Source organism: Schistocerca americana, unplaced genomic scaffold, assembly GCF_021461395.2.
Source record: "Schistocerca americana isolate TAMUIC-IGC-003095 unplaced genomic scaffold, iqSchAmer2.1 HiC_scaffold_133, whole genome shotgun sequence".
NCBI classification, from domain to species: domain Eukaryota; kingdom Metazoa; phylum Arthropoda; class Insecta; order Orthoptera; family Acrididae; genus Schistocerca; species Schistocerca americana.
The window spans coordinates 444,436-457,308 of NW_025725405.1; the positions used below are offsets into that span (position 1 = coordinate 444,436).

Genomic DNA, 12,873 nt, shown 5'->3' on the forward strand with positions numbered 1-12,873 from the left:
TATGGTCGTCGTGTGTCTGCTTCCCTAGTCTATATTCTGCTGACGGTCACGAAACAGTAGCTATATTGCGAGCAGGACGGGAAACGGCCGCTCGGACAGCTCAAACTTGTCACGATTCGTGTGGAAAAAATTCCGTTCCGGTACCGGGAATCGAACCCGGGCCTCCTGGGTGAAAGCCAGGTATCCTAGCCACTAGACCACACCGGATGCGGCCGTTTCATTCGACCGTTCGTACGGTCGCTTGTCGCATTGTCGCTCTCTTTGCGAGCATCTTTGCACATACTGACTGGCAAGGCGCGCACCTCAAACGTCGCAGAGCAATGCTTTTGGCTTCATGCTCTGCTGGGAGAAGAGGAATAGGGAAGCTGTATGTAGCAATAACAGGAAGTAAACATTTTCCCGCTGAAGCGTTGAAACGTTGCGGATAACAAACAAGAAATAAGTTGGCGCCCTAGCAACAGCACCACCTTCAGTCACAGAAAATTAGATGCCCCGGGTGAGGATCGAACTCACGACCTTAAGATTATGAGACTTACGCGCTGCCTACTGCGCTACCGAGGCAGGCGATCGTTAGACCTTCTGGAATCTTGGTAAGTACCGAATACAAGTGGTAGAGAGTCTGCACTCCCTGGCTCATTTTTTCTGTTGCTACACGTGCATTCACGGCGCGGCAGGCAACTTGCGATGCTAGGCCGACGCCAGTATGTACAATAGCACGCAGGAGTCCAAACGAGCAGTCGTCCGCGCTGCATGATTGGTTCTTTCCACACGGAATCCCGCGGTTCATTCTCATGGCTCACGCAGTTCGAGTGCGAAAGACACGCAGCACCCCTACCGGAGAAAAAACAAAATGATGCATCGGCCGGGAATCGAACCCGGGCCGCCCGCGTGGCAGGCGAGCATTCTACCACTGAACCACCGATGCTCGGGCCAGCGGTACCTTCACGCTGCTTCCCGAGCAGATGTCTCAAGGGAAAGTGGGACTGCCGTCAAGCGCCGTAGCATTCTGTGGAGAAGATGCTGCAGACGCTGAATCCTGCACTGCACTGCTTAAAGATGCCGCCAGAACGCGGTCCTCTGCGTACTCTTGCGCCGCCGGCGCCGACTCTTGCCAAAGGATGCGAAATGTGCGCGGATACGCTGTCCGAATGCGTCTGGATGTGCTCCCCTAGCCTGCCTCGAAATGCGCCTGCCGGGTACGATCACCTTCGGCCGCTGCCGACAGGCGGGAAGCCGACTCAGCGCGGTGGCGGGGCGCTCGCTTGTGCGGTGGTGGTGTAATGGTCAGCATAGTTGCCTTCCAAGCAGTTGATCCGGGTTCGATTCCCGGCCACCGCAGCAGGCTTTTAATTTCGCGTATGAGTACTTTTGCCACGCGCTCTTAAACTATTGTTTTTTCGCCCTCTTACTCGCTGCATACCAGCCCTTAGTGTGTCTCGACTTGTCTCGACTTTGCTCAGCTGACGCGAGAGCTGACGCTCTCAAATCGGCCTATATCAAAACGACAAGCACGAGAAACGACTGAGAGAGGTAAGGAGAGGCGAGGCGAGGCGATGGACACACAGCACGCCCCCTTCATTTCACGGTGGCGTCTCCCTGGCCGAATCGGGCTGTAGCTCCGAAAACAAAGGAGAAACAAAAATAGGAAGTAAAACTGCCAATACTGCCCTGTGTTCCCATGCGCTCACCCGCCCAAGTACTGACAAGGGCCAAAGTTGTTACGCATCGGCAATCGGACATTTTCTCTAACCAGTGTATTCAAGATATTATGGCCATTGCCGAGTGAATGCTGTAGTGCTTCCCGACGAGTCGGGTTCGGATCCTCTGTCAACTTCCACGCAGGGTGATGATCATTTGGTCATCACACTCGCCAGCTGAAATCGGCGCTGCCTTTTCGCAGTAGTAAAAGAGAAGTGGCCCGTGGGGGGATCGAACCCACGACCTTCGCGTTATTAGCACGACGCTCTAACCAACTGAACTAACGGGCCTCGGCAGATGCAGTTGCTCAGCCCTACGCTGGAATCAGGTGGCATGAAGCCATACACCATTCCTATGGTCGTCGTGTGTCTGCTTCCCTAGTCTATATTCTGCTGACGGTCACGAAACAGTAGCTATATTGCGAGCAGGACGGGAAACGGCCGCTCGGACAGCTCAAACTTGTCACGATTCGTGTGGAAAAAATTCCGTTCCGGTACCGGGAATCGAACCCGGGCCTCCTGGGTGAAAGCCAGGTATCCTAGCCACTAGACCACACCGGATGCGGCCGTTTCATTCGACCGTTCGTACGGTCGCTTGTCGCATTGTCGCTCTCTTTGCGAGCATCTTTGCACATACTGACTGGCAAGGCGCGCACCTCAAACGTCGCAGAGCAATGCTTTTGGCTTCATGCTCTGCTGGGAGAAGAGGAATAGGGAAGCTGTATGTAGCAATAACAGGAAGTAAACATTTTCCCGCTGAAGCGTTGAAACGTTGCGGATAACAAACAAGAAATAAGTTGGCGCCCTAGCAACAGCACCACCTTCAGTCACAGAAAATTAGATGCCCCGGGTGAGGATCGAACTCACGACCTTAAGATTATGAGACTTACGCGCTGCCTACTGCGCTACCGAGGCAGGCGATCGTTAGACCTTCTGGAATCTTGGTAAGTACCGAATACAAGTGGTAGAGAGTCTGCACTCCCTGGCTCATTTTTTCTGTTGCTACACGTGCATTCACGGCGCGGCAGGCAACTTGCGATGCTAGGCCGACGCCAGTATGTACAATAGCACGCAGGAGTCCAAACGAGCAGTCGTCCGCGCTGCATGATTGGTTCTTTCCACACGGAATCCCGCGGTTCATTCTCATGGCTCACGCAGTTCGAGTGCGAAAGACACGCAGCACCCCTACCGGAGAAAAAACAAAATGATGCATCGGCCGGGAATCGAACCCGGGCCGCCCGCGTGGCAGGCGAGCATTCTACCACTGAACCACCGATGCTCGGGCCAGCGGTACCTTCACGCTGCTTCCCGAGCAGATGTCTCAAGGGAAAGTGGGACTGCCGTCAAGCGCCGTAGCATTCTGTGGAGAAGATGCTGCAGACGCTGAATCCTGCACTGCACTGCTTAAAGATGCCGCCAGAACGCGGTCCTCTGCGTACTCTTGCGCCGCCGGCGCCGACTCTTGCCAAAGGATGCGAAATGTGCGCGGATACGCTGTCCGAATGCGTCTGGATGTGCTCCCCTAGCCTGCCTCGAAATGCGCCTGCCGGGTACGATCACCTTCGGCCGCTGCCGACAGGCGGGAAGCCGACTCAGCGCGGTGGCGGGGCGCTCGCTTGTGCGGTGGTGGTGTAATGGTCAGCATAGTTGCCTTCCAAGCAGTTGATCCGGGTTCGATTCCCGGCCACCGCAGCAGGCTTTTAATTTCGCGTATGAGTACTTTTGCCACGCGCTCTTAAACTATTGTTTTTTCGCCCTCTTACTCGCTGCATACCAGCCCTTAGTGTGTCTCGACTTGTCTCGACTTTGCTCAGCTGACGCGAGAGCTGACGCTCTCAAATCGGCCTATATCAAAACGACAAGCACGAGAAACGACTGAGAGAGGTAAGGAGAGGCGACGCGAGGCGATGGACACACAGCACGCCCCCTTCATTTCACGGTGGCGTCTCCCTGGCCGAATCGGGCTGTAGCTCCGAAAACAAAGGAGAAACAAAAATAGGAAGTAAAACTGCCAATACTGCCCTGTGTTCCCATGCGCTCACCCGCCCAAGTACTGACAAGGGCCAAAGTTGTTACGCATCGGCAATCGGACATTTTCTCTAACCAGTGTATTCAAGATATTATGGCCATTGCCGAGTGAATGCTGTAGTGCTTCCCGACGAGTCGGGTTCGGATCCTCTGTCAACTTCCACGCAGGGTGATGATCATTTGGTCATCACACTCGCCAGCTGAAATCGGCGCTGCCTTTTCGCAGTAGTAAAAGAGAAGTGGCCCGTGGGGGGATCGAACCCACGACCTTCGCGTTATTAGCACGACGCTCTAACCAACTGAACTAACGGGCCTCGGCAGATGCAGTTGCTCAGCCCTACGCTGGAATCAGGTGGCATGAAGCCATACACCATTCCTATGGTCGTCGTGTGTCTGCTTCCCTAGTCTATATTCTGCTGACGGTCACGAAACAGTAGCTATATTGCGAGCAGGACGGGAAACGGCCGCTCGGACAGCTCAAACTTGTCACGATTCGTGTGGAAAAAATTCCGTTCCGGTACCGGGAATCGAACCCGAGCCTCCTGGGTGAAAGCCAGGTATCCTAGCCACTAGACCACACCGGATGCGGCCGTTTCATTCGACCGTTCGTACGGTCGCTTGTCGCATTGTCGCTCTCTTTGCGAGCATCTTTGCACATACTGACTGGCAAGGCGCGCACCTCAAACGTCGCAGAGCAATGCTTTTGGCTTCATGCTCTGCTGGGAGAAGAGGAATAGGGAAGCTGTATGTAGCAATAACAGGAAGTAAACATTTTCCCGCTGAAGCGTTGAAACGTTGCGGATAACAAACAAGAAATAAGTTGGCGCCCTAGCAACAGCACCACCTTCAGTCACAGAAAATTAGATGCCCCGGGTGAGGATCGAACTCACGACCTTAAGATTATGAGACTTACGCGCTGCCTACTGCGCTACCGAGGCAGGCGATCGTTAGACCTTCTGGAATCTTGGTAAGTACCGAATACAAGTGGTAGAGAGTCTGCACTCCCTGGCTCATTTTTTCTGTTGCTACACGTGCATTCACGGCGCGGCAGGCAACTTGCGATGCTAGGCCGACGCCAGTATGTACAATAGCACGCAGGAGTCCAAACGAGCAGTCGTCCGCGCTGCATGATTGGTTCTTTCCACACGGAATCCCGCGGTTCATTCTCATGGCTCACGCAGTTCGAGTGCGAAAGACACGCAGCACCCCTACCGGAGAAAAAACAAAATGATGCATCGGCCGGGAATCGAACCCGGGCCGCCCGCGTGGCAGGCGAGCATTCTACCACTGAACCACCGATGCTCGGGCCAGCGGTACCTTCACGCTGCTTCCCGAGCAGATGTCTCAAGGGAAAGTGGGACTGCCGTCAAGCGCCGTAGCATTCTGTGGAGAAGATGCTGCAGACGCTGAATCCTGCACTGCACTGCTTAAAGATGCCGCCAGAACGCGGTCCTCTGCGTACTCTTGCGCCGCCGGCGCCGACTCTTGCCAAAGGATGCGAAATGTGCGCGGATACGCTGTCCGAATGCGTCTGGATGTGCTCCCCTAGCCTGCCTCGAAATGCGCCTGCCGGGTACGATCACCTTCGGCCGCTGCCGACAGGCGGGAAGCCGACTCAGCGCGGTGGCGGGGCGCTCGCTTGTGCGGTGGTGGTGTAATGGTCAGCATAGTTGCCTTCCAAGCAGTTGATCCGGGTTCGATTCCCGGCCACCGCAGCAGGCTTTTAATTTCGCGTATGAGTACTTTTGCCACGCGCTCTTAAACTATTGTTTTTTCGCCCTCTTACTCGCTGCATACCAGCCCTTAGTGTGTCTCGACTTGTCTCGACTTTGCTCAGCTGACGCGAGAGCTGACGCTCTCAAATCGGCCTATATCAAAACGACAAGCACGAGAAACGACTGAGAGAGGTAAGGAGAGGCGAGGCGAGGCGATGGACACACAGCACGCCCCCTTCATTTCACGGTGGCGTCTCCCTGGCCGAATCGGGCTGTAGCTCCGAAAACAAAGGAGAAACAAAAATAGGAAGTAAAACTGCCAATACTGCCCTGTGTTCCCATGCGCTCACCCGCCCAAGTACTGACAAGGGCCAAAGTTGTTACGCATCGGCAATCGGACATTTTCTCTAACCAGTGTATTCAAGATATTATGGCCATTGCCGAGTGAATGCTGTAGTGCTTCCCGACGAGTCGGGTTCGGATCCTCTGTCAACTTCCACGCAGGGTGATGATCATTTGGTCATCACACTCGCCAGCTGAAATCGGCGCTGCCTTTTCGCAGTAGTAAAAGAGAAGTGGCCCGTGGGGGGATCGAACCCACGACCTTCGCGTTATTAGCACGACGCTCTAACCAACTGAGCTAACGGGCCTCGGCAGATGCAGTTGCTCAGCCCTACGCTGGAATCAGGTGGCATGAAGCCATACACCATTCCTATGGTCGTCGTGTGTCTGCTTCCCTAGTCTATATTCTGCTGACGGTCACGAAACAGTAGCTATATTGCGAGCAGGACGGGAAACGGCCGCTCGGACAGCTCAAACTTGTCACGATTCGTGTGGAAAAAATTCCGTTCCGGTACCGGGAATCGAACCCGGGCCTCCTGGGTGAAAGCCAGGTATCCTAGCCACTAGACCACACCGGATGCGGCCGTTTCATTCGACCGTTCGTACGGTCGCTTGTCGCATTGTCGCTCTCTTTGCGAGCATCTTTGCACATACTGACTGGCAAGGCGCGCACCTCAAACGTCGCAGAGCAATGCTTTTGGCTTCATGCTCTGCTGGGAGAAGAGGAATAGGGAAGCTGTATGTAGCAATAACAGGAAGTAAACATTTTCCCGCTGAAGCGTTGAAACGTTGCGGATAACAAACAAGAAATAAGTTGGCGCCCTAGCAACAGCACCACCTTCAGTCACAGAAAATTAGATGCCCCGGGTGAGGATCGAACTCACGACCTTAAGATTATGAGACTTACGCGCTGCCTACTGCGCTACCGAGGCAGGCGATCGTTAGACCTTCTGGAATCTTGGTAAGTACCGAATACAAGTGGTAGAGAGTCTGCACTCCCTGGCTCATTTTTTCTGTTGCTACACGTGCATTCACGGCGCGGCAGGCAACTTGCGATGCTAGGCCGACGCCAGTATGTACAATAGCACGCAGGAGTCCAAACGAGCAGTCGTCCGCGCTGCATGATTGGTTCTTTCCACACGGAATCCCGCGGTTCATTCTCATGGCTCACGCAGTTCGAGTGCGAAAGACACGCAGCACCCCTACCGGAGAAAAAACAAAATGATGCATCGGCCGGGAATCGAACCCGGGCCGCCCGCGTGGCAGGCGAGCATTCTACCACTGAACCACCGATGCTCGGGCCAGCGGTACCTTCACGCTGCTTCCCGAGCAGATGTCTCAAGGGAAAGTGGGACTGCCGTCAAGCGCCGTAGCATTCTGTGGAGAAGATGCTGCAGACGCTGAATCCTGCACTGCACTGCTTAAAGATGCCGCCAGAACGCGGTCCTCTGCGTACTCTTGCGCCGCCGGCGCCGACTCTTGCCAAAGGATGCGAAATGTGCGCGGATACGCTGTCCGAATGCGTCTGGATGTGCTCCCCTAGCCTGCCTCGAAATGCGCCTGCCGGGTACGATCACCTTCGGCCGCTGCCGACAGGCGGGAAGCCGACTCAGCGCGGTGGCGGGGCGCTCGCTTGTGCGGTGGTGGTGTAATGGTCAGCATAGTTGCCTTCCAAGCAGTTGATCCGGGTTCGATTCCCGGCCACCGCAGCAGGCTTTTAATTTCGCGTATGAGTACTTTTGCCACGCGCTCTTAAACTATTGTTTTTTCGCCCTCTTACTCGCTGCATACCAGCCCTTAGTGTGTCTCGACTTGTCTCGACTTTGCTCAGCTGACGCGAGAGCTGACGCTCTCAAATCGGCCTATATCAAAACGACAAGCACGAGAAACGACTGAGAGAGGTAAGGAGAGGCGACGCGAGGCGATGGACACACAGCACGCCCCCTTCATTTCACGGTGGCGTCTCCCTGGCCGAATCGGGCTGTAGCTCCGAAAACAAAGGAGAAACAAAAATAGGAAGTAAAACTGCCAATACTGCCCTGTGTTCCCATGCGCTCACCCGCCCAAGTACTGACAAGGGCCAAAGTTGTTACGCATCGGCAATCGGACATTTTCTCTAACCAGTGTATTCAAGATATTATGGCCATTGCCGAGTGAATGCTGTAGTGCTTCCCGACGAGTCGGGTTCGGATCCTCTGTCAACTTCCACGCAGGGTGATGATCATTTGGTCATCACACTCGCCAGCTGAAATCGGCGCTGCCTTTTCGCAGTAGTAAAAGAGAAGTGGCCCGTGGGGGGATCGAACCCACGACCTTCGCGTTATTAGCACGACGCTCTAACCAACTGAACTAACGGGCCTCGGCAGATGCAGTTGCTCAGCCCTACGCTGGAATCAGGTGGCATGAAGCCATACACCATTCCTATGGTCGTCGTGTGTCTGCTTCCCTAGTCTATATTCTGCTGACGGTCACGAAACAGTAGCTATATTGCGAGCAGGACGGGAAACGGCCGCTCGGACAGCTCAAACTTGTCACGATTCGTGTGGAAAAAATTCCGTTCCGGTACCGGGAATCGAACCCGGGCCTCCTGGGTGAAAGCCAGGTATCCTAGCCACTAGACCACACCGGATGCGGCCGTTTCATTCGACCGTTCGTACGGTCGCTTGTCGCATTGTCGCTCTCTTTGCGAGCATCTTTGCACATACTGACTGGCAAGGCGCGCACCTCAAACGTCGCAGAGCAATGCTTTTGGCTTCATGCTCTGCTGGGAGAAGAGGAATAGGGAAGCTGTATGTAGCAATAACAGGAAGTAAACATTTTCCCGCTGAAGCGTTGAAACGTTGCGGATAACAAACAAGAAATAAGTTGGCGCCCTAGCAACAGCACCACCTTCAGTCACAGAAAATTAGATGCCCCGGGTGAGGATCGAACTCACGACCTTAAGATTATGAGACTTACGCGCTGCCTACTGCGCTACCGAGGCAGGCGATCGTTAGACCTTCTGGAATCTTGGTAAGTACCGAATACAAGTGGTAGAGAGTCTGCACTCCCTGGCTCATTTTTTCTGTTGCTACACGTGCATTCACGGCGCGGCAGGCAACTTGCGATGCTAGGCCGACGCCAGTATGTACAATAGCACGCAGGAGTCCAAACGAGCAGTCGTCCGCGCTGCATGATTGGTTCTTTCCACACGGAATCCCGCGGTTCATTCTCATGGCTCACGCAGTTCGAGTGCGAAAGACACGCAGCACCCCTACCGGAGAAAAAACAAAATGATGCATCGGCCGGGAATCGAACCCGGGCCGCCCGCGTGGCAGGCGAGCATTCTACCACTGAACCACCGATGCTCGGGCCAGCGGTACCTTCACGCTGCTTCCCGAGCAGATGTCTCAAGGGAAAGTGGGACTGCCGTCAAGCGCCGTAGCATTCTGTGGAGAAGATGCTGCAGACGCTGAATCCTGCACTGCACTGCTTAAAGATGCCGCCAGAACGCGGTCCTCTGCGTACTCTTGCGCCGCCGGCGCCGACTCTTGCCAAAGGATGCGAAATGTGCGCGGATACGCTGTCCGAATGCGTCTGGATGTGCTCCCCTAGCCTGCCTCGAAATGCGCCTGCCGGGTACGATCACCTTCGGCCGCTGCCGACAGGCGGGAAGCCGACTCAGCGCGGTGGCGGGGCGCTCGCTTGTGCGGTGGTGGTGTAATGGTCAGCATAGTTGCCTTCCAAGCAGTTGATCCGGGTTCGATTCCCGGCCACCGCAGCAGGCTTTTAATTTCGCGTATGAGTACTTTTGCCACGCGCTCTTAAACTATTGTTTTTTCGCCCTCTTACTCGCTGCATACCAGCCCTTAGTGTGTCTCGACTTGTCTCGACTTTGCTCAGCTGACGCGAGAGCTGACGCTCTCAAATCGGCCTATATCAAAACGACAAGCACGAGAAACGACTGAGAGAGGTAAGGAGAGGCGAGGCGAGGCGATGGACACACAGCACGCCCCCTTCATTTCACGGTGGCGTCTCCCTGGCCGAATCGGGCTGTAGCTCCGAAAACAAAGGAGAAACAAAAATAGGAAGTAAAACTGCCAATACTGCCCTGTGTTCCCATGCGCTCACCCGCCCAAGTACTGACAAGGGCCAAAGTTGTTACGCATCGGCAATCGGACATTTTCTCTAACCAGTGTATTCAAGATATTATGGCCATTGCCGAGTGAATGCTGTAGTGCTTCCCGACGAGTCGGGTTCGGATCCTCTGTCAACTTCCACGCAGGGTGATGATCATTTGGTCATCACACTCGCCAGCTGAAATCGGCGCTGCCTTTTCGCAGTAGTAAAAGAGAAGTGGCCCGTGGGGGGATCGAACCCACGACCTTCGCGTTATTAGCACGACGCTCTAACCAACTGAGCTAACGGGCCTCGGCAGATGCAGTTGCTCAGCCCTACGCTGGAATCAGGTGGCATGAAGCCATACACCATTCCTATGGTCGTCGTGTGTCTGCTTCCCTAGTCTATATTCTGCTGACGGTCACGAAACAGTAGCTATATTGCGAGCAGGACGGGAAACGGCCGCTCGGACAGCTCAAACTTGTCACGATTCGTGTGGAAAAAATTCCGTTCCGGTACCGGGAATCGAACCCGGGCCTCCTGGGTGAAAGCCAGGTATCCTAGCCACTAGACCACACCGGATGCGGCCGTTTCATTCGACCGTTCGTACGGTCGCTTGTCGCATTGTCGCTCTCTTTGCGAGCATCTTTGCACATACTGACTGGCAAGGCGCGCACCTCAAACGTCGCAGAGCAATGCTTTTGGCTTCATGCTCTGCTGGGAGAAGAGGAATAGGGAAGCTGTATGTAGCAATAACAGGAAGTAAACATTTTCCCGCTGAAGCGTTGAAACGTTGCGGATAACAAACAAGAAATAAGTTGGCGCCCTAGCAACAGCACCACCTTCAGTCACAGAAAATTAGATGCCCCGGGTGAGGATCGAACTCACGACCTTAAGATTATGAGACTTACGCGCTGCCTACTGCGCTACCGAGGCAGGCGATCGTTAGACCTTCTGGAATCTTGGTAAGTACCGAATACAAGTGGTAGAGAGTCTGCACTCCCTGGCTCATTTTTTCTGTTGCTACACGTGCATTCACGGCGCGGCAGGCAACTTGCGATGCTAGGCCGACGCCAGTATGTACAATAGCACGCAGGAGTCCAAACGAGCAGTCGTCCGCGCTGCATGATTGGTTCTTTCCACACGGAATCCCGCGGTTCATTCTCATGGCTCACGCAGTTCGAGTGCGAAAGACACGCAGCACCCCTACCGGAGAAAAAACAAAATGATGCATCGGCCGGGAATCGAACCCGGGCCGCCCGCGTGGCAGGCGAGCATTCTACCACTGAACCACCGATGCTCGGGCCAGCGGTACCTTCACGCTGCTTCCCGAGCAGATGTCTCAAGGGAAAGTGGGACTGCCGTCAAGCGCCGTAGCATTCTGTGGAGAAGATGCTGCAGACGCTGAATCCTGCACTGCACTGCTTAAAGATGCCGCCAGAACGCGGTCCTCTGCGTACTCTTGCGCCGCCGGCGCCGACTCTTGCCAAAGGATGCGAAATGTGCGCGGATACGCTGTCCGAATGCGTCTGGATGTGCTCCCCTAGCCTGCCTCGAAATGCGCCTGCCGGGTACGATCACCTTCGGCCGCTGCCGACAGGCGGGAAGCCGACTCAGCGCGGTGGCGGGGCGCTCGCTTGTGCGGTGGTGGTGTAATGGTCAGCATAGTTGCCTTCCAAGCAGTTGATCCGGGTTCGATTCCCGGCCACCGCAGCAGGCTTTTAATTTCGCGTATGAGTACTTTTGCCACGCGCTCTTAAACTATTGTTTTTTCGCCCTCTTACTCGCTGCATACCAGCCCTTAGTGTGTCTCGACTTGTCTCGACTTTGCTCAGCTGACGCGAGAGCTGACGCTCTCAAATCGGCCTATATCAAAACGACAAGCACGAGAAACGACTGAGAGAGGTAAGGAGAGGCGAGGCGAGGCGATGGACACACAGCACGCCCCCTTCATTTCACGGTGGCGTCTCCCTGGCCGAATCGGGCTGTAGCTCCGAAAACAAAGGAGAAACAAAAATAGGAAGTAAAACTGCCAATACTGCCCTGTGTTCCCATGCGCTCACCCGCCCAAGTACTGACAAGGGCCAAAGTTGTTACGCATCGGCAATCGGACATTTTCTCTAACCAGTGTATTCAAGATATTATGGCCATTGCCGAGTGAATGCTGTAGTGCTTCCCGACGAGTCGGGTTCGGATCCTCTGTCAACTTCCACGCAGGGTGATGATCATTTGGTCATCACACTCGCCAGCTGAAATCGGCGCTGCCTTTTCGCAGTAGTAAAAGAGAAGTGGCCCGTGGGGGGATCGAACCCACGACCTTCGCGTTATTAGCACGACGCTCTAACCAACTGAGCTAACGGGCCTCGGCAGATGCAGTTGCTCAGCCCTACGCTGGAATCAGGTGGCATGAAGCCATACACCATTCCTATGGTCGTCGTGTGTCTGCTTCCCTAGTCTATATTCTGCTGACGGTCACGAAACAGTAGCTATATTGCGAGCAGGACGGGAAACGGCCGCTCGGACAGCTCAAACTTGTCACGATTCGTGTGGAAAAAATTCCGTTCCGGTACCGGGAATCGAACCCGGGCCTCCTGGGTGAAAGCCAGGTATCCTAGCCACTAGACCACACCGGATGCGGCCGTTTCATTCGACCGTTCGTACGGTCGCTTGTCGCATTGTCGCTCTCTTTGCGAGCATCTTTGCACATACTGACTGGCAAGGCGCGCACCTCAAACGTCGCAGAGCAATGCTTTTGGCTTCATGCTCTGCTGGGAGAAGAGGAATAGGGAAGCTGTATGTAGCAATAACAGGAAGTAAACATTTTCCCGCTGAAGCGTTGAAACGTTGCGGATAACAAACAAGAAATAAGTTGGCGCCCTAGCAACAGCACCACCTTCAGTCACAGAAAATTAGATGCCCCGGGTGACGATCGAACTCACGACCTTAAGATTATGAGACTTACGCGCTGCCTACTGCGCTACCGAGGCAGGCGA

General features: G+C 54.7%; 32 non-coding genes across 32 annotated transcripts; 6 read left to right on the forward strand and 26 right to left on the reverse strand.

Annotated features, from left to right (window-relative positions):
* Positions 1 to 135: 135 nt before the first annotated feature.
* Trnae-uuc lies at positions 136 to 207 on the reverse strand. Its single transcript has one exon. It is a non-coding gene; the product is annotated as a tRNA-Glu (tRNA).
* Positions 208 to 488: 281 nt separating this feature from the next.
* Positions 489 to 561, reverse strand: Trnam-cau. The gene has a single exon. It is a non-coding gene; the product is annotated as a tRNA-Met (tRNA).
* A 293-nt stretch (positions 562 to 854) lies between these two features.
* Trnag-gcc lies at positions 855 to 925 on the reverse strand. The gene has a single exon. It is a non-coding gene; the product is annotated as a tRNA-Gly (tRNA).
* Positions 926 to 1,266: 341 nt separating this feature from the next.
* Positions 1,267 to 1,338, forward strand: Trnag-ucc. The gene has a single exon. It is a non-coding gene; the product is annotated as a tRNA-Gly (tRNA).
* A 576-nt stretch (positions 1,339 to 1,914) lies between these two features.
* Trnai-aau lies at positions 1,915 to 1,988 on the reverse strand. The gene has a single exon. It is a non-coding gene; the product is annotated as a tRNA-Ile (tRNA).
* A 198-nt stretch (positions 1,989 to 2,186) lies between these two features.
* Positions 2,187 to 2,258, reverse strand: Trnae-uuc. The gene has a single exon. It is a non-coding gene; the product is annotated as a tRNA-Glu (tRNA).
* Positions 2,259 to 2,539: 281 nt separating this feature from the next.
* On the reverse strand, positions 2,540 to 2,612 carry Trnam-cau. Its single transcript has one exon. It is a non-coding gene; the product is annotated as a tRNA-Met (tRNA).
* A 293-nt stretch (positions 2,613 to 2,905) lies between these two features.
* On the reverse strand, positions 2,906 to 2,976 carry Trnag-gcc. The gene has a single exon. It is a non-coding gene; the product is annotated as a tRNA-Gly (tRNA).
* A 341-nt stretch (positions 2,977 to 3,317) lies between these two features.
* Positions 3,318 to 3,389, forward strand: Trnag-ucc. The gene has a single exon. It is a non-coding gene; the product is annotated as a tRNA-Gly (tRNA).
* A 576-nt stretch (positions 3,390 to 3,965) lies between these two features.
* Positions 3,966 to 4,039, reverse strand: Trnai-aau. Its single transcript has one exon. It is a non-coding gene; the product is annotated as a tRNA-Ile (tRNA).
* Positions 4,040 to 4,237: 198 nt separating this feature from the next.
* Trnae-uuc lies at positions 4,238 to 4,309 on the reverse strand. Its single transcript has one exon. It is a non-coding gene; the product is annotated as a tRNA-Glu (tRNA).
* Positions 4,310 to 4,590: 281 nt separating this feature from the next.
* Positions 4,591 to 4,663, reverse strand: Trnam-cau. Its single transcript has one exon. It is a non-coding gene; the product is annotated as a tRNA-Met (tRNA).
* A 293-nt stretch (positions 4,664 to 4,956) lies between these two features.
* Trnag-gcc lies at positions 4,957 to 5,027 on the reverse strand. Its single transcript has one exon. It is a non-coding gene; the product is annotated as a tRNA-Gly (tRNA).
* Positions 5,028 to 5,368: 341 nt separating this feature from the next.
* On the forward strand, positions 5,369 to 5,440 carry Trnag-ucc. The gene has a single exon. It is a non-coding gene; the product is annotated as a tRNA-Gly (tRNA).
* A 576-nt stretch (positions 5,441 to 6,016) lies between these two features.
* On the reverse strand, positions 6,017 to 6,090 carry Trnai-aau. Its single transcript has one exon. It is a non-coding gene; the product is annotated as a tRNA-Ile (tRNA).
* A 198-nt stretch (positions 6,091 to 6,288) lies between these two features.
* On the reverse strand, positions 6,289 to 6,360 carry Trnae-uuc. Its single transcript has one exon. It is a non-coding gene; the product is annotated as a tRNA-Glu (tRNA).
* Positions 6,361 to 6,641: 281 nt separating this feature from the next.
* Positions 6,642 to 6,714, reverse strand: Trnam-cau. Its single transcript has one exon. It is a non-coding gene; the product is annotated as a tRNA-Met (tRNA).
* Positions 6,715 to 7,007: 293 nt separating this feature from the next.
* On the reverse strand, positions 7,008 to 7,078 carry Trnag-gcc. The gene has a single exon. It is a non-coding gene; the product is annotated as a tRNA-Gly (tRNA).
* Positions 7,079 to 7,419: 341 nt separating this feature from the next.
* Trnag-ucc lies at positions 7,420 to 7,491 on the forward strand. The gene has a single exon. It is a non-coding gene; the product is annotated as a tRNA-Gly (tRNA).
* A 576-nt stretch (positions 7,492 to 8,067) lies between these two features.
* Trnai-aau lies at positions 8,068 to 8,141 on the reverse strand. Its single transcript has one exon. It is a non-coding gene; the product is annotated as a tRNA-Ile (tRNA).
* Positions 8,142 to 8,339: 198 nt separating this feature from the next.
* On the reverse strand, positions 8,340 to 8,411 carry Trnae-uuc. The gene has a single exon. It is a non-coding gene; the product is annotated as a tRNA-Glu (tRNA).
* A 281-nt stretch (positions 8,412 to 8,692) lies between these two features.
* Positions 8,693 to 8,765, reverse strand: Trnam-cau. Its single transcript has one exon. It is a non-coding gene; the product is annotated as a tRNA-Met (tRNA).
* Positions 8,766 to 9,058: 293 nt separating this feature from the next.
* Trnag-gcc lies at positions 9,059 to 9,129 on the reverse strand. Its single transcript has one exon. It is a non-coding gene; the product is annotated as a tRNA-Gly (tRNA).
* A 341-nt stretch (positions 9,130 to 9,470) lies between these two features.
* Positions 9,471 to 9,542, forward strand: Trnag-ucc. Its single transcript has one exon. It is a non-coding gene; the product is annotated as a tRNA-Gly (tRNA).
* Positions 9,543 to 10,118: 576 nt separating this feature from the next.
* On the reverse strand, positions 10,119 to 10,192 carry Trnai-aau. Its single transcript has one exon. It is a non-coding gene; the product is annotated as a tRNA-Ile (tRNA).
* Positions 10,193 to 10,390: 198 nt separating this feature from the next.
* Positions 10,391 to 10,462, reverse strand: Trnae-uuc. Its single transcript has one exon. It is a non-coding gene; the product is annotated as a tRNA-Glu (tRNA).
* A 281-nt stretch (positions 10,463 to 10,743) lies between these two features.
* Trnam-cau lies at positions 10,744 to 10,816 on the reverse strand. The gene has a single exon. It is a non-coding gene; the product is annotated as a tRNA-Met (tRNA).
* A 293-nt stretch (positions 10,817 to 11,109) lies between these two features.
* Positions 11,110 to 11,180, reverse strand: Trnag-gcc. The gene has a single exon. It is a non-coding gene; the product is annotated as a tRNA-Gly (tRNA).
* Positions 11,181 to 11,521: 341 nt separating this feature from the next.
* Trnag-ucc lies at positions 11,522 to 11,593 on the forward strand. Its single transcript has one exon. It is a non-coding gene; the product is annotated as a tRNA-Gly (tRNA).
* A 576-nt stretch (positions 11,594 to 12,169) lies between these two features.
* Trnai-aau lies at positions 12,170 to 12,243 on the reverse strand. The gene has a single exon. It is a non-coding gene; the product is annotated as a tRNA-Ile (tRNA).
* Positions 12,244 to 12,441: 198 nt separating this feature from the next.
* Trnae-uuc lies at positions 12,442 to 12,513 on the reverse strand. The gene has a single exon. It is a non-coding gene; the product is annotated as a tRNA-Glu (tRNA).
* A 281-nt stretch (positions 12,514 to 12,794) lies between these two features.
* Positions 12,795 to 12,867, reverse strand: Trnam-cau. The gene has a single exon. It is a non-coding gene; the product is annotated as a tRNA-Met (tRNA).
* Between the last annotated feature and the right edge of the window lie 6 nt (positions 12,868 to 12,873).